Source organism: Coptis chinensis, chromosome 2 (assembly GCF_015680905.1).
Source record: "Coptis chinensis isolate HL-2020 chromosome 2, ASM1568090v1, whole genome shotgun sequence".
In the NCBI taxonomy this organism is placed as follows: Eukaryota; Viridiplantae; Streptophyta; class Magnoliopsida; order Ranunculales; family Ranunculaceae; genus Coptis; species Coptis chinensis.
The window spans coordinates 44,084,558-44,108,811 of record NC_141457.1 but is presented as its reverse complement, the minus strand read 5'-3'; the positions used below and the strand labels follow the sequence as shown (position 1 = coordinate 44,108,811).

The following is a 24,254-nucleotide window of genomic DNA, read 5'->3' as shown; positions in this document are numbered from 1 at the left end:
TGAAGTAAACTGTATGGACAATTTGACATACAAAGTTTTGGTTTCAGAGTCTGACATTGTCAGTGATGGAAAAGGGAACTCCCCTCTTGTTTTTTTTACATAAAAATGTATGTAATGCATAATTGTTCAATCAAACTCTGTTCCTAGGCCAACTATTGGGCGGTTTTTAATTTTGTAAAATGCTTGGTACTTAAATTGTTGGTTTCTTACTCTGAAAAAATGGACCATGGTTTTTTAAGCTTAAATAAAATGTTTGCTTCTTTAAGCATGTCTGATAGAACTGTTGAACTCCTTATTTGAGTATATGTGTGTGTGTCTTTAGCGAAAACAAAAAAAGTATATGTGTGGGTGGGTGGGTTTGTATGCATATTTCCCCTCTATGGTAGCTATTGTCTCAGTTCATCTCTTTAGTGTTTCATTTTCCAATGTAGCTTCTACTTATCATTTTACTTTTTTGAATCTAGATTTTGTATGGACTTGAATATTCACATGCAATACATCATATAAAAGAAGCTGTGATCAAGTTGACAATTGGTGGATCAAAACCTGATTCAGCACTGCATTATGCCAATGTTATTCAATCAGTTATGGATCCATCAGAAGATGATAAGCATTTAATGGGCAACTCGAGTCCTATGGTTCTGCTCATGGAAGTTTTGATAAGTGCAAGCAAATTGGTGTCGATGTAGCTGAAAACAGATATGGTATTGGAGGCTTGACATGGGATATACCAGAAGGCGACAAGATGGAGGAATACTTGATTTTCTGGATTGGTTGTGATAATGCAGCATTTACTAATGTTGTGCTCACATTTAACGGTAGCGAAATAGGTAAGTCTCTTGTTACTTGATTAAGTAGTTGATTTATATATCAAGTTGCTAGAATCGCTTGGTCCAATGTCAGTATCTTTGTTAACAGGAATTTTCATTGTCAGTCTCTTGAATTTTCATATTCTTCACAAATACTATTTTCGTTAATGTACTTTTTTTTTTTTTTTTTTTGAAACATTTATGAGGTTTTGGCTGACCCCAACCTGTATTGATCAAACTCTTTGGTACAACTTACCTATAGCATCTTCCTCAACTATAACATTAAGCTCATACATAAGAGGAGGGATACTTACAACCGTTACTCCAGGATTTATAGTTCCATCCCAAGTTGTACTAGACTTAGCCATCAAATCTGCCGCTCTGTTCTGTTCCCTATACACATGAGACACACTAATCGACTCACACTGGTTCATTAGCCTCCAGATGCCTTCCACTGTATCTAGACAGTACCAAGGGCTTATCTCCTTTCTGTTTATAACTTGGACTGCCCTTAGTGAATCGGATTCTACCTGAATCTTTTTACAATTAACACCTAGAGCTGCCAGAAGACCCGCCTCAATTCCTTTTAGCTCTTGGGTTATCACCGATCTTAAGTTCACTTGGCCCATGTATAAGAGAATAGGAGTCCCCTCATGGTTCCTCAGTATACCACCATAGCCAGCGCTTTCTTCAGTCACCGAACCATCCGAATTCACCTTGACGAACCCAGCAGGTGGTTTTGTCCACTGAACTTGCTCAGTCACTCGCTGCCTTATAGTGATCTCAATCCCAAGTCTCGCAATCAGATTCCTTGTCGCTGGAGAAGAGTCATCAGTGAACTTGATTATTCGCTGCAAGTAGGTTTTCATCCTCTCCATAATGTAGCTGCTTATCGACTCTGCAGAGTGTGCTCTATCCCTGAACCTCCTGCTATTCCTCTCATTCCAAATCCCGTACACCGTTGCACAAATTATCACCCTTATTATCTCACTTGATATCAAGTTCGCTCTTGTCGAACGCAACAGAAACTGCCACTCTGCAGTAGATTCTCGCACCACTCCCAGCCCCAGTTTCTCTTTTACCACAGCCCAAATCTTTTTTGTGAACGCACAATTGAAGTAGAGATGCTTCGAATTTTCTGGAAGTTTGTCGTCACACAAGCAACACTCTGAGTGAGATAGGATTTTTCTATGAATCAGCCGATCTTGAGTAGCCAGACATCCCGCAAATAGTTGCCAGGTGATGAAAGAATGTTTCGGCACATTATATTTGCCCCACACCAGTTTATACCAACCCACCTTTTCTCTCATCTTCTTGATTGACATGTAAGCTGACTTAGTGGAGAACCTACCTGAACTTGTAGCAGTCCACACGACCAAATCCTGTGCCATATTGACATTGATGGGAGTCAATAAGATTTTTGATTTCAGCTCACCGTCGGGCAAGTTGAGTACCTTTTCGTTCCAAGTGCCGTTCGTAATCAGCTCACTGACTTTTGCATCATCTGGTTCATGGATGATATTTCTAGCTTGTGCATTGTGGATTAGCAGCATCGAGGCAATCCAAGGATCGTGCCATAAACTTGTACCTTCTCCGTCAGCAATCAAGCATCTAATGTATTTCCGAGCAATCTTTCTGTGTTTCAGTATACTTCTCCACACCCATGAGCAATCCGACGGAATCTTCATAGTCCAGAAATGTTTCTGTCGAATGTGGTATGCCCAAGTCCACTTAGTCCACAGAGTATCATCCTTAGTAGCAACCTTGAAGACCAACCCACAGTATGCTGCTTTGTTCCATACCCTAGGATCAATAATACTCAGTCCACCTTCCTCTTTCTGCAACCTCAAAGTTGCATGACTTGCTTTATGCATCTTCTGCTGCACCAAACCTCCAGACCACAGAAATCTGTTACAGAGTTTTGCTACCTTGTCCAAGACACCAACGGGAATAATAAAAGTCTTAGCCCAATATATATGAAACGAGGATAGGGTAGACTGTATCAGCTGTAATCTTCCCGCGTAAGATAAAGACCTGTTCTTCCAGTTGGACATTCTCATAGTGATTTTTTCGATCAGAGGCAAGCAATCCTTGGTGCTGATTCTTGCAGAAGTGAGCGGCAGCCCCAGATATTTTATGGGAGGAGTGACCAGCTGTACCCCCAACAAGTCCGCAAGAGCAAGCCCATCATCATATGTCATACTACCAGTGAGTATGGACGTCTTCAGAGTATTTATCTGTAGTCCTGTAAGAGAAGAGAACTCATTGATTGCCGACTTGGACGGCCCAATATAGATCCGGCTTCCCCTTTACAGAAAAGTAGCACATCATCAGCAAAACTCAAATGAGTTATTGCAAGTCTCTTACATCTGGAATGAGGTTTGATGCTTTTCAATCGAAGCCCTTTTTCCAGCAGACCTCCTAATAGTTCCATTACGGAACAAACAAATCACGAGGAGCGAGGAGGATCACCTTGCCTTAACCCTCGTTTCCGCCCGAAGTATCCATCACGAGCACCATTAACAAGGACGAGAATAACTTGGAGAGGAGAAGCACATAACTAGCCAACCAATAAACTTTTTCGGGAATCAATCGTTTGAGCACCACATGGCGCTTCCAACTAAGCGTGTCATAAGCTTTTTGGATATCAACTTTGATAGTACATCTCTGCGGCCCATGCTTTCTGTTGTATCCTCTGAGCAATTCATGAGCCAATAGCAGATTATCCTGTATGCATCTTCCAGGAACGAAAGCTGACTGATTAAGTGCTATCAACTGTTCCATATAAGGCTTCATCCTATTACTGAGGACCTTTGCAATGCATTTATATGTAATCTTGCAGTATGCAATCGGGCGAAATTCATCAACCTGTGATACAATAGACTTTTTAGGAACCAGACATAGAAATGTTGCATTAGTGCCTTTATGAATATTTTTTTGACTGAACACTTCCTTGACTGCTCTTAGGAAATCTTCTCCCACTATATCCCATGATTCTTTGAAGAAAAACGCTGTATAGCCATCAGGCCCTGGGGATTTAAAATCCTCCATATCAAATAAAGCTCGAGTAATTTCCCCATTTGTTACCTCTTCTGACAGCTTTTCTGCTTGTACCGAATCCACCACCCCCCTAACTGGTATGTCCTCCAATAACAACCCAGAACTCGTCGTCTGAGCCTCAACTCCCAGTAGATCCTGAAAGAAACTGATGAAAGCATTAGACACTTGTGCTACACCTTCATGTTTAACCCCGCTCAAATCTGAAACAGTCCACACAAAGTTACGGTTCCTTCTTTCTTTTATTGCTTGATAGAAAAATGCATTTCCTTTATCCCCGTAATCTAGCCAATCATTTTCAGCTTTAGCCTTAAGTTCCATATACTCCATATCAATCAGTTTACACAGGAGAGTTCTAGCTTTTCTTTCCTTTTCGCATAACTGGAGATCTGTGGGGGACCTTTGTAGCTCATTCTGTAAACTGTGAAGCTCAGCTCTTGCTGCCTCAGTTTTTATATGAATATCGGACATATGCACTCTTGCCCAACCTCGCAGTTTGGACTTAAGAATCTTCAATTTTTTGACCAGTTTATATAGACAACTGCCCGACACCTCTATATCCCAAACTTGCTGCACCAACTCTTTGAAACTGTCATGGAGGGCCCATGAGTTGCAAAACCGGAAAGGAACTCTCCCTTTTTCAGCATCAGCCAAACAGACTATCATGGGAGAGTGATCCGAAATTCCTTGCGGAAGGAATTCAGCTGAGGCATGTACAAACAACGACGACCAGAGGATGTTGGTAAGAACCCTGTCGATCTTAGACCATTTCCTATTTACTCCTACTCCATAGTTAGTCCACGTAAAATAACACCCTGATGCTTTCAAATCCATCAATCCTGTATCAACTAAACAGTCCCTAAAAGGAATTGTTTCTCGCGGATGAACCTGCTCCCCTATCCTCTCATGAGAAAAGAGCACATTATTAAAATCTCCCTGCACACACCAAGGTCCTGTAAAGCTACTGTGAAGCTGCCGCAAATCCTGCCACAGACCTAATCTCTCCTGGCTATTATTACTCGCATAGATGAGCGTGGACAGGAAACTTGCTGAGGTAGGACGAATAGTCACCCTGCAGTGTACAAACTGAGCTGACTCATGAATCTTACTCACGTCCACAAAATTTGGGTTCCAAAGAATCCATATTCTACCCCCAGGATTGCTATTATAATTACTCTCAAAATGCCAATTCGGGGCACATATATCGCTAATATTTTTCCTCTTCCCCTCCTTAACTTTCGTTTCCAGAAGCACCAACAAGCAAAGATTATTCTTCTGAATGAATTTATTAACTTCCTTAGCTTTTTTTATTTCGTTTAGACCCCTGATATTCCATGTACCGATCTTAATCATTTTACTTAATGTTTATTGCTGCCTGACCCCTTTGGTCTCCCTTTTTTCTTCCTCTCAGCTACTTGATCATACTTACCCTGAGCTATACTTCCATCCTCTTTGTTTTCCTCCCTTGTTTCTGCTCTTTTCTGAGCCCTTGTTTTAGCTTTCACCACATATTCCTTAACCGGCTCATGATCTGTGAAGAATTCAACAGGATTTCCTTCAGAAATATCGTCCTCAATCTCTTCGTCACTGGTCGCCAACACCTGAAACGCATTTTGTTCCTTCAGAAACTGTTCCTTTTGGCTAATTTCCAGGTTTTTCTGTTGGAGCTGATCAGCACCAGCTGGAGACTCTTGATGGATCACTAGTTCTAGTCCACTCTGGTTTGGAGCCATACTATCCCTTCTAAAACCGTCAGCCACAGCTACTTGCTGGGTCGCTTGCATAGAACTTCCTGTTCCTTCCTTTGAAATTGTGACATAGTTTACTATGCTCAATCCATTTCCCTGCTGTTCTCCTGCCCCTTCATCCTCACATTCTGCATAGTTAGAGCCCCCATCAGTAGTATCCTCCTGCTCTTGAACTTCCTCATGTATTTTCCCTGTACAGTTTACAGGCTTAACACGCCAAACTTGTTTTGGCCGAGAGGGACAGCTTGAAAGCTTATGCCCAAACATATGACACCTAGAGCATGACAGAGGTACCCAGGGATATTCAAGTTTTATGTCTACTTCTTCATCTCCCATTTTCACTTGAATCGAGCTCTTATATTCATAGTCTATAGGAACCACAACACAGATCTTTGCAAACATCAACCTAGTTCTTTCAATGGTGGCCTCATCAGTTCGCAAGGGTTCCCCAATTAAGCTAGCTATATATCCCAACCCTTCAGCTGTCCACAATTCTTTAGGCAGATCCATAAGTTTTACCCAAATTGGGATACTCGTTATCTTGGTCTTTTGAGCTTCGACTTCACGAGACCATTGACGAATCACAAATAGCTTGCCTGCTATAAATATCGGGTCTGCTTCCAAAACCTGTTTTCTGTCTTCTTCCTGATTAAACTTGAAGTAGAAGAGCTCACGATCTGTGGATATTGAGTAACTGCCTTTAACCTTCCACTGTCGAGCCAGAGCCGCCTTAACCATTGGGAAAGGTAGCCGTTTTTCTACAAAAAACCCAACCACATATTCACTCCACAAAGAGACACCTTGCTCTACTATGTTTGCTGGAACTTCTGCTATTCCATCCACCTGATGAGTCTCATACCTTCTCAGAGAAGTATTTCGTGAACTTGTACCAGATGAGAACAAAGCTCTCCAGGAGCCCTGTCCTCCCATGTCCGAAGGACCTTCAACAACCGACCCGAGACCAGCCATAAGGAAACCCCCGAAAAGCCTAATAACAAAACAAGCCAAGAAGAAACTACCTTTCCTACTCGAACTAACTCTGTAACCAGAGCAGGATTTTACCGAAATAGGAAAGAAAAGAGGAATAGAAGGATAAAAACTATCGATACCTACTTTTTTTTTCTAAAAAAGGAACTAACAAGGACCACAGGATCATGAAGCAAACTAAGTTAAGTCTCTACTGGTCGCCCACAAATAAGACTCCATTTTCGTTAATGTACTTAATTTGTTCATATTGGGGTTTTTTTTTGGCGATGATTTCAGTGAGATGTGACCCTGTGATGAATCACTTGGTGAAGGATATGTCTCAGCAGAAGAAGATTCTCATGCGTAGGTATTGTTTTGATCTGTGGTTCTTTTTTATTATTTATTTTTATTTTTTTCAAATAATATTGGTGCCACCTATGCTTGAGCATTTTGAGAACTGTGCTTGTATTTCACACGAGAGAGCTCCATAATAGGTATTACCTAGTGGAGAAAGCAAAGGATTCGAACATTATTGGGATTTTGGTGGGGACTCTTGGTGTAGGCATGTTCCCTAGCAAGTTGCTTTTATTCCTTGCTTCATGTTATATTTACTTGGAGTTGTCTTCTGGTCAAAGCTCATATTGTTGACATCATTCTCAGCTTCTTAGGACAGTTCATATAAGCAAGCATTGTATTTAAAAGCATAAAATAAAAGGGCGAGGGTGATACAGAAGAAAGCTAAAAAGTAAAAGATGGCATAGAAGGAACTGAAACCGAAAACCCCAAATGTCAAAAGACCCACTCCGACTTTTTACATAGTTTGACTTTTTAATAACTAAACATTGAACTATGGTCCTCATCTCAGTGTTTATCAATGTCCAGAACCAAATAAGAGTCGTAGACTTTACGTTTGTTTTCCCTACTAAAAACGAAGTTATTCTTCAATTGCTTCATTTAAGTATCATCGTGATCAGCAAAGTGCACAAGGTATTATTGGTAACTTGATACGCCACTATGCTGAAGGCATACATGCTGTACATGTCATCTTTTTACCTTGTTTAGGCTATTTTTAATTTTTGGTTAGTTTTTATTACAAATTTCAGATGCCAGAGAGATATTTACTTATTCTGCATAAAAATTAATAATGGGCCCAGTGTGAAGATAACTATTTGACTTTTCTATATTAAATTAAATAGCTGTAGTTTGTTGGTACCCCCCAAATTTTGATAACTCCGTGTCGTATCCAGTATCCTGGTCTAATATCTGTGCTCGTGTGCTGGTCTAATATCTGTATCTGGGTAACAGAGTATGCTTTTAGGGGTGTTTCAAGTCTTAATGATTTTTCGATCAATACTATGCAATTCTGAGATTTTGAATACTATTGATGTCACCAATAAAACAAATATGTTGTCTGATGTTTGTCAGCTAAATTTATACATCCTTTTGAGTTCGGATCCAATCTAAGTATTCTATTACACAACTACCTTTGCAGCTGGTTATCGTCGTATGATTCATCAAATGAAAGAATTGATCACACGAGCTGGGAAAAAAGCCTATACTCTTGTCATGGGAAAACCAAACCCTGCAAAATTGGCAAACTTCCCTGAGGTAAATTATATATAGTCTAGATTATTTTTCTTTATGGCCTTATACAATGGGAATGACTGTATTCTGATAAGAATTGATTTGGCAGTGATATTTTTATCTATGTCTCTTGTGCGCAAACTGCTCTATTCGATAGCAAAAAGTTCTTAGCTCCAGTGATAACACCTTTTGAAGCCACACTTGCTTTCAACAGGTAATGTATTATAGCATAATTTCTTTCATTTTCATATCTTTCTTTTAGAAAACAACTACAACGAAGCTTTATTTATTGGATTATTATTTGATTATATCCAATTACAATTAGGACCTACAGAATCTAATTTGGATATAGAATTAGGATCAGCAAATGTAGTTTGGGTGAAACTTTTCTCCCTGATCCAAGCACGCACATATAGTAGGAATAATTAAGAAGCTTTTGCTTTTGCTTTGTTTTGGTTTGCCGTTTTTTTTCTTTGTTAATATTCCATTCATTGGAAACTTTTGTTCGCATGTTCCCATTTAGAAATTCGGGCATACGATAATCATTCAGAACGCGAAAAGTCTGAGTATTATTCGATTTTTTCCAAATAAGAGTGATGCCTATTATTTCGACAAAAAATGATCGAAGCACACAAAATGAGTTAAACCAAGATCGATCTACACACTCTCAAATTTTGGGAAGAGGGTGGTGGAAGATGTAGAGACTGTGCCTTGTGGCTGACTACGTACTGACCTATTGGATTACTAAGAACTTGTTAAATGAATGGGGCTTGTTCCTGTGGATTATTATACGTTTGGCATAAATATGAATCAATGTTTGGGTCATGTATTGGGGGTCTATACATCCCCCCCTCTTTGTCACAGGTGTGTAACGTGGGTCAAAGAAGAAATGAGAATGTGAAGGAAGAACAATATTTAAATCATTGTTTTAACTTGAGAATTGTAAGTAGGGTGCATATGTTTTAAATAATTGAATTTAATAAAAGTATTTTAGCTTAGGATGTAGAAGGGGAGAGCATAGGATCAAAACTTTTAAAAGAGTAAAGTGCGTTTTGGTTCTTAGATAGACGGAGAAAATTTAACAGAGAGTAGAACGAACTTAAAGAGGGAAAACAAGTGTGTTGAAAACGAACTGTCCATGCTTTTGAGATTCCTTGAAGTTGTTGCTGACTTGATACTCAAGGTAAATCTCATCCATTGTTCAATTTTTGATTTGTTGAAGAAGAAATATATTAGAGTTTTCCCAATCTTTTCGCTGGATAAGGGTTTTGATTTTTAGTTGAAATGCTTTGTGAAAATGACTACTCATAGTCTTGTAGATGGAGGCATAAAGATCCCCACTACGCGACCCAAACACTGATTCGTATTTATGCCAAACATATACTACTCCACGGACCACATGCCTAATTCATTTAAAAAGTTATCAATAATCCAATAGTTCCTTATAGAAACATTACAAGGACCAAAGTTCAAATCCATGTTAGGCATGTGCTTGGCACATGCATACAAAATAAATTGATGAACAGTTCATACTAATATCCATGACCTAACTGTTTTATCCACAATTCAAATAACTCGTTCAGTTACGAAACATGGATGCACAATCTTAATCCATCTCCACGTTCAAAAAGTGGGGGCTTAATATTCAAATCTATACAAACTAAATTATAAATACAACATCATCTTGTCTATAAGGAACTACAGATAAGACTTGATCCCGTAATACAAGGGAAATGTAGTCACAAGGCACTACTTGTACATCTTGCACAATCATCTTCCTAACATTGGAGTGTGTGTAGGTCGCTCTTGGTTTAACTAACTTTGTGTGCGTAGATCATTTCAAATTTATTTTGGTGGAGCTTGTAGACTCAGGATCTATAGAATCTATCTCGTGTGCAAGTCGTCTGCAACTGAACGTTTTCTTACTGTTCCAAGTTGACAAAGTCAATGCTGGAGTTTCTTGATGAATTGAGCTTAAAAGTTGGCTCTTATTGTCAAATTAGTTTGTTTAATTGTTAACAATGTCTATTGGATACAAAATTTGGTGGTTGACACCTTATATAGTGATATGGGTTCTCTAGAAGTCGAGATATAATTGTGTGTTTAGGAATAAGGTAATCTCTGTTAATAGAGCAAGTTTGGAGGTTAATGCTTTCCTTTGGTTTTGGGCAGCAGCATGGTTGGAGAGGAATCAATATCTCTTCAAGGACTTCATTAATAATTGGAATGATGTTATTGACATCTAACTTAAAACCAATTGGTAATAAGTGTAGAGGCTCCATGACTTATATATTTCTGTGTGGCTTAACATATCCCATGTGGGACTAAACATCTCAACATACCCCCAACATGTGGCTTTAATTGAGCCTAACACATGGACAAATATACTTGGGTTACGTTGAGTAAACAACAAGCCCTTTGGGCTAAACACAATAGCCCACTCTGATACCATATTAAAGATTCACATCCAACTTAAAACCAATTGGTGATAGAACTCAACAAATGTCATGTCGGGAAGAATATGAGTTTTCTCAAGGGTTTAACTAAGGGAACTGTAACTTAAGTCGGGGGATGATTTTTGGTAATTTTATTATGTCGTATAGAAAATGAGGACCTCCCTCATGCTCATGCAAAACCTTGTGTGATCTTTCTCCATGTATATTTTCTACTTCAATACATGTTATTAAAAAAAACAAAAAAATTGTTAACAATATGCGTATGGTACTTTAGGGAGCTTACATAAATGGCAAGTGAAAACCAGTTGTGCTTTAATGTCCCAAAAGATAATTTTTTGTATATGCATTGTTGCTTATGCTTTATGCCACCATGTCCGACCACCCTACTCCCAAAGTTTTTCAATTTGTCTTCTTCATAACTTACACTGCTTATATGAAGATTAGAAAAGTCGCGTATATCGCCATATCATTTTTTCCTATGTTTCTAATCTTTCTATGATTCATTTTATCTTAAAAGTTATCAGTTCTTGTATTACATGGTATGTTATGACATAGTACACATAATGTGATATCCATAACTTTACCCCCCTTGAGTTTTAAAGGGTTAAATGAGCTTCGGAAGTGTATAGGCCAGTCAATATGCCATCACATGCTTCATAAACGATTCCCCTGTTACTTCTAACCTAAGTTACATTGATCCGGATACACGTGTCCGTATCCGACACTGATACGAAGTGTCTGACACGGCGAAATGTCAAAAATTGGGGTATATCACATACAAAATGTGTCCTTGTGTATGGACACATGGATACGTATCCAACATAGGTTATTTTGAAAATATGGTGTGTTCGTGTAACGTAGCTTCTAAAAGTGTTTACAAGTTTACATACATTCATACAATTAATTTTTTTCTTAGAAGTTATCAGTTCTTGTATTACATGGTATGTTATGACTTATTACACATAATGTGCTATCCAGAACTTTGTATTCTTGAGTTTTGAAGGGCTTCATAATAAATTTTCCCATTACTTCTACAATGTTGACTTGATTGACCTATTTTGGTTCAACCTTTGAAGACTTTAAATAGGTCGTTACTTTGCCGTTGTAGGCTAAATAGGCCATTTTGATATTTAGACTTTTGTATTTTAACCATTTTTTCGCTCATGCTTTTCTTGTTTCTCTCGTGTTCTTCTTAAGAATCGAAAAAAAAACACATTGTACATTGCTATCATTGGCTGCATAAACCATTGAACCATATTTAAATTATGGGCATTATACTTCCTTCACCGAGTTTTCTTTCTTTCTGATTTCCAGGGGGAGCCGGTGAATGGGATCATGTGTTGGAATTTCAGGATTTGATTGGTTCATTTACATTAGAAGTTAATGGAAGCTCAGAAGCTCGGTTTTCCTTCTTTAAGGGGGGCTATGTAGAAGATGTTGAGCTGCAAGGTACTCCCTCTTTACCATTTATGAAGGCAAAGTGCTGTTTTTTGGCTAAGCAGCATTCTACCACAATATACTAGTTGAAATTGTGAAATCACAATAATAGGACGCCCAAAAACTGTCTTATAAATATTAACTTCCAAACAAAAGAGGCTTCCATGGCCAAAAAAGGGACCAGAAGAGGTTCTATAATCTAAGAGAGTTAAGGTTGTCAGAGCAGCTAAGTCTGTTTCCACCTTTGTGTTGTTTCTTTGAGTGGCAATCTCCAGTGCAAACTCACCATTGCCAGTAGTTTGGCTTCATCAACGTCCCTAACCTCCAGCTTTTTCAAGCAGCACCAACAAACTTACCATGGTCATCTCAAGATAGGTTCCCAGCAGTTACTTCCAAGTTCCAACGAGTCACTGAAAAACCGGCCCCGAAATTAGCTTTAATCCAGCCATTTTATGGTGGCGTCCAGTGTTCTAAGTTTCTAACACCAAGAATTGAAGTAAAACAAGGCATTGTTAGTCATGGCTGCAACAGTAGGCATCTAGTTTATAAACAATTGTTTACATCTAGCTAACCGTATCTGCTCCAAAGAGAACATATTTACTCTCGACAATTTTATGGTGGCATCCAGCGTTCTAAGTTTCTATCACCAAGAGTTGAAGTAAAACAAGGCATTGTTAGTCATAGCTGCGACAGTAGGCATCTAGTTTATAAATAATTGTTTATATCTAGCTAACTGTATCTGCTCCAAAGAGAACATATCTACTCTCGACTATTTTATGGTGGCATCCAGCGTTCGAAGTTTCTATCACCAAGAGTTGAAGTAAAACAAGGCATTGTTTGTCATAGCTGCAACAGTAGGCAAATAGTTTTCAAATCATTGTTTATATCTAGCTAACCGTATCTACTCCAAAGAGAACATACCTACTCTTGACTATTTCTTCATTACCCTATTCATATTAGGAAAGCCTTCTGTAAAATCTGAGAATCCAGGTTCTGAATCTCAGAATTGAAAATGGGGTAAAATGATATTATCAGTCCTTAGATGATTGTAATTGAAAAGGGTGGAGGCTAAGCATCCTTCTCAGTGTTCTAACCTTGTAACTTGGACACTTCATATTCTTAAAAAAATCCGTCCGTGTGTCAGACACGTTATGCATTTACAATTTCAAACTAGGGTTTCTTTTAAACCCCGAAAGACTAAGATCATATTCTATTAAAATAGTTATAACTCGTTGATATGCCACTTTCATAGTAATTTATTTAGAAGGAAGTGCTTTGTAAGGTCTTGACTCTTGAGCCCAAAAATTAGTTGTGTAACTAAACAATAGTGATAGTTTCATTTTTAATTAGTCCCCGTGTCACTTCATGTAGTTGAGTAGTTCACTAGTCAGGCTCTATAAATATATGTTGATATATTGTTTAGTCGGCATGTTCTTTGCCAACATTGGAGATTAACTCTACTAATGATTAACTTTATTTGCAAATTCAGCGAACGGTGTAGATGAAGAGGAAAGAGCAACAACTCTTGCAGAAGTAACACAGAAAGCTCTGCAAGTGCGGGACAAGTACTCAAATTCCATTGACAGAGGAATTGCTGAATCCGGGGTAGAATTTTTCAGTGCCCGTTCATATCAAGGTCTTGATATGCAAAATGAAGATCCATTGCCTCGATCTTTCGTCGTTGGAAGAACTGGAAAGGCATCAGGCTATTATGAAGATGAGACCAGCAAGTGAGAAAGTTCCAGCATATGAACCGGGCTTTTAGTGTTTGTTCAATTGGATCTTATCTTATTTGTAGAACCTGTTTGAGTGTAGCTAGAACTTTTTCAAGGCCTCCTAAAAATAGGAAGTACTTTAGAATTTTGAGTTTCTGGAAATATTTTGGAGTATTATTTTATTTTTTATTGCAACTTTAGTAGATGAATATAATACCAAACTAGAATACTAGATAGGGTAGAAGTTTTTCAGTTTGGCAATGTCAGAGGTTAAAGTGCAGCATGATTAGCAAGTTCTGTGTATAGGGAAATAAATCTAGAAAACAACCGTGTATCACCAAAGATTTATAGATTCATGTAATGTCAGGGAAATATAATTTTCTTACATATGCTCCGGAAACCTTTGAAGCCTTCATGGACTCTAGCTAAGGTAATGGTTAACTAGTAAAAGAGAATATAATTTTCTACAGAAGAGAACATGTAGCCAAGTTGAAAAGTCTAGGGATCACAAGTCCAAAAGTTGGTCTGGACTCTTGATGTAGTTTGTTTTCTTGACCATCGAAAAGACCAAGGTTTCAAACTAATTCATATAAACTAAACTCTTGGGAACATGCGAAGTGAAACCTGAGAACAAAATTTCCACACATGCACGGCACTGTCTTATGCCAGTGCATTATTTGCTGGGGCAGTGCCTCATCTCCGCTTCCCGCAAAGCTATTTGTTATTAAATTACGATCAATCTACCGGGTGCAACTTTGTTGGTAGCTGAATAACCAACAAAACATCTGAACGTGGAAATAGATCAGATGGTTAGGTCCTTAATCAGTATATATTCTCTGGGCTGTAGTCCTAACATGTTGTCTGCGGCACCCGTACTGCCAGTTCAGAGAACTATTGTAGCCATATTAAACACTTCCATATATAGGCTATTATTGTCAGTACTCAGTAGTACATACTAACATCCGTGTTCAACGAAATACTGAGAAATGCCACTTACCTCTCATCATATGGCTACAGGTAGGTTGGCATTTATAAATATCACATTGTTGATGAAGCTAGGCGAGAGGATTGTGGCGGCATGTTACAATCAAACTAGATTGTAAATGAAACTACAATGAAAATAGAAGAAGGTGATGAAGTAAGGCTAATGGAGGAGCCTTTGACCTCTACAGCACAAGTCTGTTTTCAAATAATATTTAGATATATATTATAGCTATACCCTCTTGACTCGATTTTTCAAAGTTTCACAGAGTCTCCAATTTTTTGTAAACTCTAATACTAATTACAAAAAAAAAAAAATGAATTCCAAATCCTTAGATATCAAAGACCATTAATACTGAGTAGTTGAGAATGCTCCCAGTGACCCACGCCAGTTTCCTTTTTTTCTCTCAGACTGACACATCAGATTTTACTTAAAAAAATGAATTCTACGCCTTTTTTTTGGCGATTTCAATTGTTCGTAGTCCAAAATACATAAAAACCCAAAATAGATAAGTAGATAAAAACCTCTTTCTTAAATCTTATCTCCATTCTTAAATATTATATCCATTCGGTTATAATCTTTCTTCTACTATATAGACTTTCGGTTCGTGGGATTAAATGATTTTGATCGCAAAAGAAACTGTCATTGCTGAAATTACACGAATTGTCCATATTGATCTCATTTCCAGGTACGCTGACATATTGTTAATGGTGTTACCATCTTTGAGTTGGTTCTCCCCAACCAATCTTTGCATTTGTTTGGGCTACTCAAAATCCAAAACATTTCACCCAACTTATTAAACAAACCGCTCACCCTTTCTCACTTCCAAATTCCAAACCATCTCTCAAAATCTCTCACGAAAATAATGGCTCGAGCAAGATTGTGAATCCTCCAAGAACAAGAAAGGTTGAAGTTTAAACCGACATCAACAGTACCAGTAACTCTCTCAAAGCGTGCCAAAGATGGAAGTGCTTTCACCCGATGGTAATAATCTTTCTTCTCCTTAAAATAAAACTTCAAACTTTATCTGTTAATATATTTTTTTTTGCGATTGAAGAGTGTAATAGAGATGTAGCGGTGGTGCTTATAGATATGCAGTTTGCAGCCAAGAATCTAAACTCAGAATGAAAATGGGTTTTATTGGATATCAATGGAAGAAAAATAACCATGTAAGTGCCCCCACCACATATTTTCATTTATGGCTTCTTTGTCTTTGTGGATGGCATAGTTCAACATAAGCATTGGAGAAGCACTTTCGAAGCAACTACATTAATACCGGTCGATCGAGCAATGATTCAAGCAGAATTGGTTAGAGCAACCCGTAGTAATGTCATCACTCCCGGTGGTGTAGGAAGCCATGGCTAAATCTGCGGCAACTATGAATGCAAGGATAGATCGAGATGAGGACAAAACAAAGCTTGCGATGCCCTTATGGTAAAAATTGTGTTTATATCAACTTAAATCATAATTATACATTATTTAAAGGGTCTATATAAGGAGACTTACTGATATTCGGCTATCTATAGGATGCAACCGCCATTTTGCCTAATGACAAACCGGTAACCCAACAAGATGTGGAGATTATTGGGATGACCCATGCAATCTGGGTTTTGTAAGATAGTTTCTTTGATATGCTTATATCAATTGTGAATTTGTGATTTCCTTTCTTCATATCATTCCATTTGTTCAAATCTTTTTCTTAAAGATAATTAAATGGTAAAAGTACTTATTTTGCACCTCTACTTAGGAAGATGTACACATTCCCATGTTTTAAAGTCTATCTTTCAGTTCTCAATTAATAAAATGAGTTCCACAGTTTTCATCGGTTAATCCCAGACATTTTTCTAGGAAAAGAAGTCTAGAACAAAGTTATGATTATGATTTTGGCAAGAAATAATCAAGGTCCAATGACAACTACATTTGCAGAACAGAGAAGTTTGGAAGGCAGAGATATTTCAGCTTACTTTTGCTCCACTTATGCTTAGATGCCTATTGAAAGTAACAAATGGAAAGATCCCCTTTAAAAATGTTCTTCGTCACTACTAATGTTGCTTCACTTGGAGCTTTAACTTAGTCCTACTCTTCTAAACTCCGCTCTGATTGTGAACCTCGAGGATCTTTGCATAAACATGTCTAGAGGTATGCACAGATGTGTGCCGTATGCGGTAAAGAGGCGTTATGGATAACTCATCTCTCCATTCGCTATAGAAAAGTATATTTGCTATTTCACTCACTCAAGTCAGCATAATATCATTTCTACTTAGAATATTGCATAACAAGTTTTAGTGAACATTGATAGTGGTAGTAATATATATGTAGCTCCAGTATCATATTCTTTTGAGTTTGCTATATAACTTAAAGCAGCTGCATGTGTGTGAGAAGCTGAGTGTGGGAGCCTCTTGAGTATGGGAAGTATGAAGAAGATCATATTATATTCATGACATGGGAAAGGAGACTCACAAGTGAAGGGAATGCAGTTACTCTCGATTAGGTGTACAACAACAAAAAAAACAATTAGCTGGTGGGATGGAGGATGGCTGACGGGCGGTTATTTTGGAGGTTCAAGTCACAATGGACTCCATAGAATTGGATGACTGCTCTTGGTCTGACACCTAAGAAGACAGAGTCAGAGCGACGTGAAACGCCACAAAGGAGACCGTATGATGGACCCAATGGAACCGATTGATGAGGCCAAGAGGATTGCTCAAACTGTTGCTCTATCGCTGATTAAAGATCTTTGCCTGCTTCGCTGCCGTTGCTACCATGGGAAGAGGAAAGATAGAAGTAAGCAATATTTTTCATTAGGTATTGTACATATTTTTTTTGAAGCATTTGGTTCAATAATATGTTGAGTCCGATTCTTCTAAAACTTGTACAAAGATACATATCTGTAACTGTTTTAGTTTATGCACCACCTGTCCATTCTAGATTTTAAATTGTTCTAAATTGTCCAATAGACTCCGTCGATCTGTTTTTTGTTTTCCTTTTAGTTGTTTAAGATTTGTATTTACAAAACCCACATATTGAAAAGGAAACTCTTCTTTTTTGTCTGATAGCTTCCATCTCCTGCCATGAACATTGTGATTTTATATTCGTCTCCATTCCCTACCCCCAGAGAACTAGAATTGTGAACTTTATATTGAGAAAATCAAATCTGAGTAAATACAGAAAATTTTACCTATCAAAATACAAATCTCATATATTATATTTAGGAAGAATTTTTGTATCAATGAAGGTGTGCGTAAGTTACTTTAATATTTGGATATTTAGTTTTGATTCGTTTTGTGAAAATACAATCTCATATATTATATGTTTTGGTTGGTTTGATTTGTTTGTGTTGTAGAGGTAGTCAAGCTTGGGAGTTCTACTCGGATCTGCGTTGAAGATTTGATTCATGAGATCATGACTGTAGGACCTCATTTCAGGGAACCAAACAACTTCTTATGGCCTTTCCAGTTGACTGCTCCATCAGGTGGAATTAAGAAGAAGAGAAACCACTATGTTGAAGGCGGAGATGCTGGAAATAAGAAAGATTACATCAATGAGCTCATAAGGCGGATGAACTAGATAAGGAGCTCATATTGTCACAGCTATGACTATATGGTTTCATTTTTCGTTTCGGACACTATGTGGATTTTAATTGCTCATATTATCAGAGCTATGACTATATGGTTTCAGTTTTCATTTTGCAGAGTATTTTTGGATTTTGATTTAGCTGAGTTCTGCATTAAACTTATTGTTTGTTTGTTGGGATTTTGTTGTTCTCACCTGTCTACCAGTTTTGGGTTCGTATTATGCATTTATAGCCAATTTCAGATGCTTTTCATATTGGATACATACATCATTTATGTTCATAGGACAGATATGCTCCTATTCTGTAAGTAAGTACAATAACTATATATATCCACTTCCAATATGAAGTGTGCTTCTCTTAATTTGCCGCCCTCTACACCAGTCAGTTGTGTCTTCTGCGTATCATCATCAATTTCTTCAATCTGGATCCTCTTCACAGCCTGAGCAGAATCATTCCTCTGCCTATTCGGTATCTCAATCAGTACATCTGATTTTTTACCAGTGCTCGCATTCACAAGGCCCCCCATTCTTCTCTACGATATGCTAGCTCATCGCCTATTGGTGAAGCATCAATATAGACTGATGAGTTCTCATCTATCTCCCCTCTTATCAGCATCTTTGATAACTCAGTCACCACCTTCTTCTCCAGCCACCTCCTAATTGGCCTTGCACCATAAACTGGATCATAGCTCTTTGACAAGACAACATCCAGGGCAGCATCGGATACTGCTAAAGCAATACCTCTCTCCGCCCTCTACACCAGTCAGTTGTGTCTTCTGCGTATCATCATCTTGAACATTAGTCATTTACTGTTGATGCATTGAAAAAAGAGTCATTTACTGCTGCAAGTGTATTAATGCAATATCAAAAGTTCTGCTCATGTATAAAAGAAGCTATACTAATGAAAATGTACTAATGCAAAATCACGCAAGATCATCTCAATGTAAAGTCCAAAATTGAACGCTAATATGGGCCATTCCCCCACTCGGCCCAAACAGTTAACAAAAAACACGTAACCGACTGCATTCATTCTCAACACTACCCATTACAAGGCGAGGAGTCTAGAATGTTTTCGACACCTCTCAACCAAATTCATTTCTCTTATTAAAGGAGATGTACTATTGCAGTTGTACTAACGCTTGCATAAAACTTTCTTTTGAGTGAGATATTTGACAATACTTTCAGCGAAATTTATTTATCTTAGATTTGATATTGTATGATTGTGTATACATACCTCTACGAATTGCACTTCTTCAACATCACTGCATAGCTGCCATTGACTCTTCTGATAGAGACTGGAAGGTATTAGCTAGAGTAAGTAGATTATGGGAAGCCATTGACTACAGCTCGGATGAAATAACAAGTTTAGACATGCTCCTCATTGACAAACAGGTATGTATAATTATATATCTTTTGTTTTACTTTTTTTTATCAAACACAATATATAACAACATTTGCACTTTTACCAGGTACACTAGATACATTCAAGAATTTATAAAACGTTCATGGATAAGTTTAGACACCGCATAGTTGAGAAAGAGATTTATGAAATCTATAGATTTTCTTTGATAAAAAGCGACAAGGCATATAAAGTAACATCTAGAGAATATATTATCACTTTCAATTGGAGCACCAAGATAAAACCAGCCAAAATCAGCGCTACAAACTTCGCAGAGCATGCATTCCAATTTGTCGATTTTGATCAAATATCATCCAAGATTAACGACAAGCATCTTATAGGTATGTACCTACATACTATAATATTTTAATAATTATTTCCAACGTTAATCTAATGTTTTACGCTGTTCTTTTTATTTACAGATGTAGTCGGACGGATAATTGTGTGGAACAAACTAAAGAATGTTACAAAAAAGAATGGCCATCAGACTGTTATAAGAGAGATACAAATCCAAGATGAACAATAAGACATTTCATTCCAAACAAACATTAGAAATACTCTGCGGATGAATTACTTATTTATGTATACTTACTTTTCTATTAATCACTATACTTCGTTATCACTATACTCCGTTTTAGCGTACTGTTATTAAATCTTCTTAAATTTAAAGAAAGAGGAAGGAAAGTTTCAGACAAGGGGATAAGGCAGAACAAAATAAGTGTGGGATGAATTTCATATGGATCCATTTTGAAAATTAAAAACACTTTATATTATTCTACATAAAAATTCGAAATCAAAATTGTCTCTCTCTCTATTTACTCTCCCTCTTTACACACATGCTACCTCTGTTGCATGGGTACGCCCTAATTTCCTTTGTATCGCGTACCCGTGTCGTGCGGACACGGATACGGACACGGACACAAGCAAAACAGTACCCTAATTCTCAGATCTTGCCGTGTCCAAATCGTCGTACCCGTGTCCAAACCAGACACTCCGTCCCGTACCCATGCAACACAGCATGCTACCTATTTATTGCTTCATCATGTAGAGGATATGTCCTGATTAGGGTCTTCTTATGGGGTTTATGGGAAAGTTATGATTGTATATGATGTTGTGTACTCTTTTTCTCTTGTCTTTTTTGTATGATGTATTGAGGGCATACTTTTGTGGTTGCTCTTACAATGTGACCCCATTTTGGTACCGCTCTCCTCACTTTTGTAACCTGGAAAGACTGTTTATATATTCTCTTTCTCATAGTTTGTTTTTCATTTATTTATTTAGTTGAGATAGTTAAAGCTGCTATTAAAACTTTCTTTCCCAATGAAAATCAGGTATTAATTGTTTTGGAATTTGCTTGAATAGGTACTCTTTGTCATTGAGCACTGAAATAGCTGTATTGAGGACTGGGATGATGAGTTGGAAAATTTAATTCTTAGTGTCTACTAAATTTTGAGAGCTACGGCAGAAAATTGGAAACCCAACTACAAGGTGTTTTGGAGCCTAATATATGTTTTGGATCTTCATTGCATATTATGTTCTCTTGCTTTGCTGAAGTAAAAGACCATCCTTGGCCCATTGACTGATTTAAAGAAACTAACTAACAGGTGTATTATGGGAAATAGGAAGGTGTATCATGGGGGCTCTGAAGGAGATCAGTTGCAGGCATCAATGGGTAATTGCAGATGATGCAAATCAAAATTGAGTCGGATTATAGTTAGTGGAGAGTGGATCGTTCCTAAAGAACCATATGGCCAGCTCGCTACTTTATGTACTTAACAAGGATTAGATTGATGTAATTGGTTTTCAATTATTAATCCTTATTGCTAAGAACCATATGGTCGCTACTGAAACTCTTAAAGATCCTTAGGTGATTCTTTATTCAACACTGACTCTATATTGTAGTATAGGGAGACTGTGCAATGTCCAGTTACCTATGAAACTTGGTGTCATCTATTTCGGTTAGTGTTCTAAAAAATGTCTATGATACACTACAAAAAAAATTGACTTTATGCCACGGATTCTCGGTATTTTTAGCCACGGATATGAGCTGTTAGGTGTTTTCCCATGGTATTTGTTTGTAATTTATATGGATGCGGAAAGTCACAAGGTGGTTAAGGAAGAATGGAATCAGGTTCTAAGAGGTCCTAAACTTAACTCTCTAATTTACCAGTACTACTAGGTGTTACGGTTGAGACTGTGCCCACCACCAACTGTGTTTCTTATCTTACATTTTGTCAGGGTGTTTTAGGAGCCAACATTCCCCCTAATGCGAATGTGATATCTTTGATTGACATTGTTGTGTCACAGTCCGGTATTAATACATTTAATAATAGTTGAAGTCCCGTTTCTAATTGGGTCTATTGTGTTTCCATACACACACATCTGATCAATAGAATGTAACAAATATCCAGACTTTGTAACCTAATCGTCCTAAGTTCAAGAACTACAAAGATCTTGACTCATTATGGACGAGCTCAGTTATCAAATTTATGGTGCTAATATATTTATCAACATATTGACTGTGTGCAATTGAAAAAAAACAATGTATTGGTAATTTGGATCACTTCTATAATTTGAATCACTTTTTGTCTTCAGAAAGGGTGGGTGCAAATGATCGCCTTACAAAGAGAAACTCAACCCTTTTCATCATGTTTAAATGTTGTAGGACTCTTTGATCATAGAGCCACAAGAAGCAAGTTTTACGATGGTCAAGTATGGGAGATGTGCCTCCTAGAAAATGGTCAAAACTTGAGAGGGTTCTCATTAAGGATAATGGTCTATGTTCCACAGGAGACTACAGTGGAATAATTCCTACTTAATGGTACCATATCTGATCACAGTCCGGCTATTCCATCCTTTGTGGATTCCTTTAGATCCAGGAACCCTTTCAGATTTTTTGAGAATACTCTTAGTAGTAGTTCGAACTGTCCCATCTATGGCAACCCTCCTTATATAAGGATGGACTTTTTTTTTTCTTAACTACACCCCAATTTCATATATATATTGCTCTCATTTGCTATATTTGGTTCACTCTGATTAGCTAGCTAGCTGCGCTAACAAGTTAGTTTCCATTCATACAAGCTTCTTCTTGCTTAGTTATTTTCTATTCGAATTATCTATTTTCAGTGGAGTACATTTGCTTGGTGATTGCACCTTTTAATATTTAAGGTTTTCTTGAGAAACTTATTTTTTTTCAGGCTGCATACAAAAATAATGATATATTCAAAATCTTATAATCCTATTTTATCCTTTGTTTCCATTTTTTTTTATGAGTGGAATAAATTTTTTATATTTTTTTCTCATGGTTTTCTGTCTTAATGTGGTTTTCAGGTAGTCGATACTAAGTCATTCTTGATATATTGGTACACTTCAAAGCAATGGAAAGGAGCCTAGCTTTCCTTGAGGAGATCTTTTAAATCATAAGGGCGGCAATCAGAGGTTTTGTAGAGTTTCCAGATGGTCATAATTTTGAACCAAAGTTCCTGCTGTTTTTCGGAAATGGCTTTTTTTCGGGGATTCCTTCCTGCGAAAGCGAAGCACATGTACTGGTTCTTCACTTACACTCCATCTGCTCAATATAAGTAAGAATTTCTATTGCGTGGTTTTCTTTTGGTAAATATCTAATTTCGACTATGCTTTTCTACTTTGACATTTCAACATCAACAAGTATTGTACTTAAACACAACGTATGTTTTTCGTCTTGAGATTTGAAACAGAAACTACATTGTTGCAGGACACTGCTCAACAATTTTTTTTTCTTAAACTAATGGTATGACGTGTGGTTGTAGAGAAAGAAGCAAGAGAGGAAGAAGACCTTAGCCAAATAAAACAATTCGTGCTAAAAATCTTGGTAAAGTTCCCAAAGAAGTACTGGGTGTCATAGAAAAAACCGGTTTGGAAAGCATTATCTCAGCTCCATTAAGATCCGGGCATCCATTGAATGTACTATGGCCAGGTGCTATCTACAAAGAAAATTTATGTGTAGCATGAGAGGCTCTGCATCGTATGACTCCTGATATTGGCCAAGGGGGTTGTGCGGCCTTAGAAGATGGTGTTGTTTTAGCAAGATGTCTTTCTGAAGTCTTTCCGAAAAAGCAAACTAAAGAAAAAAACAGATGATGAAGAAGAATATAAGAGGATGAGGAAAGGTATTAAGAAGTTTGCTAAGGAAAGAAAGTGGAGAAGTTTTGAGCTCATTGCTACATCTTATATTGTTGGTATGTTACAACAGAGCAATGGGAAGATCATGAACTTCTTTAGAGACAAGTTTTTGTCGTCGTACCTAGCTGGTTTGTTACTCAAGAAATCTGACTTTGATTGTGGGAAGCTCACCTCTTCCTGAACTGATATTAGTGTAAGTCACAAAGATTATTGACACTGGGTCCTTTGGGTGTGCAAATTTATTCTTCTCCAGTCTCTTTAGTTGTTGAACCTTTCTTTGGCCATTTTCAGTGGAGATTATGCTTAGTCGAACTAAGATAGTTAAGTTTCCTTCACAGTTAGTTGAGTCTTTAGGATCAGTGAAGGA

The 24,254-nt window shown here is 37.6% G+C and overlaps 1 pseudogene across 1 annotated transcript; it reads left to right on the top strand.

Moving 5' to 3' along the window:
- Window positions 1–13: 13 nt before the first annotated feature.
- On the top strand, window positions 14–13,972 carry LOC147516149 (uncharacterized; annotated as a pseudogene). The gene is made up of 8 exons (XR_015213019.1): window positions 14–88; window positions 465–830; window positions 6,878–6,947; window positions 7,075–7,142; window positions 8,073–8,188; window positions 8,260–8,383; window positions 11,941–12,069; window positions 13,547–13,972. The product of XR_015213019.1 is annotated as an uncharacterized LOC147516149 (transcript).
- The last annotated feature ends 10,282 nt before the right edge of the window (window positions 13,973–24,254 follow it).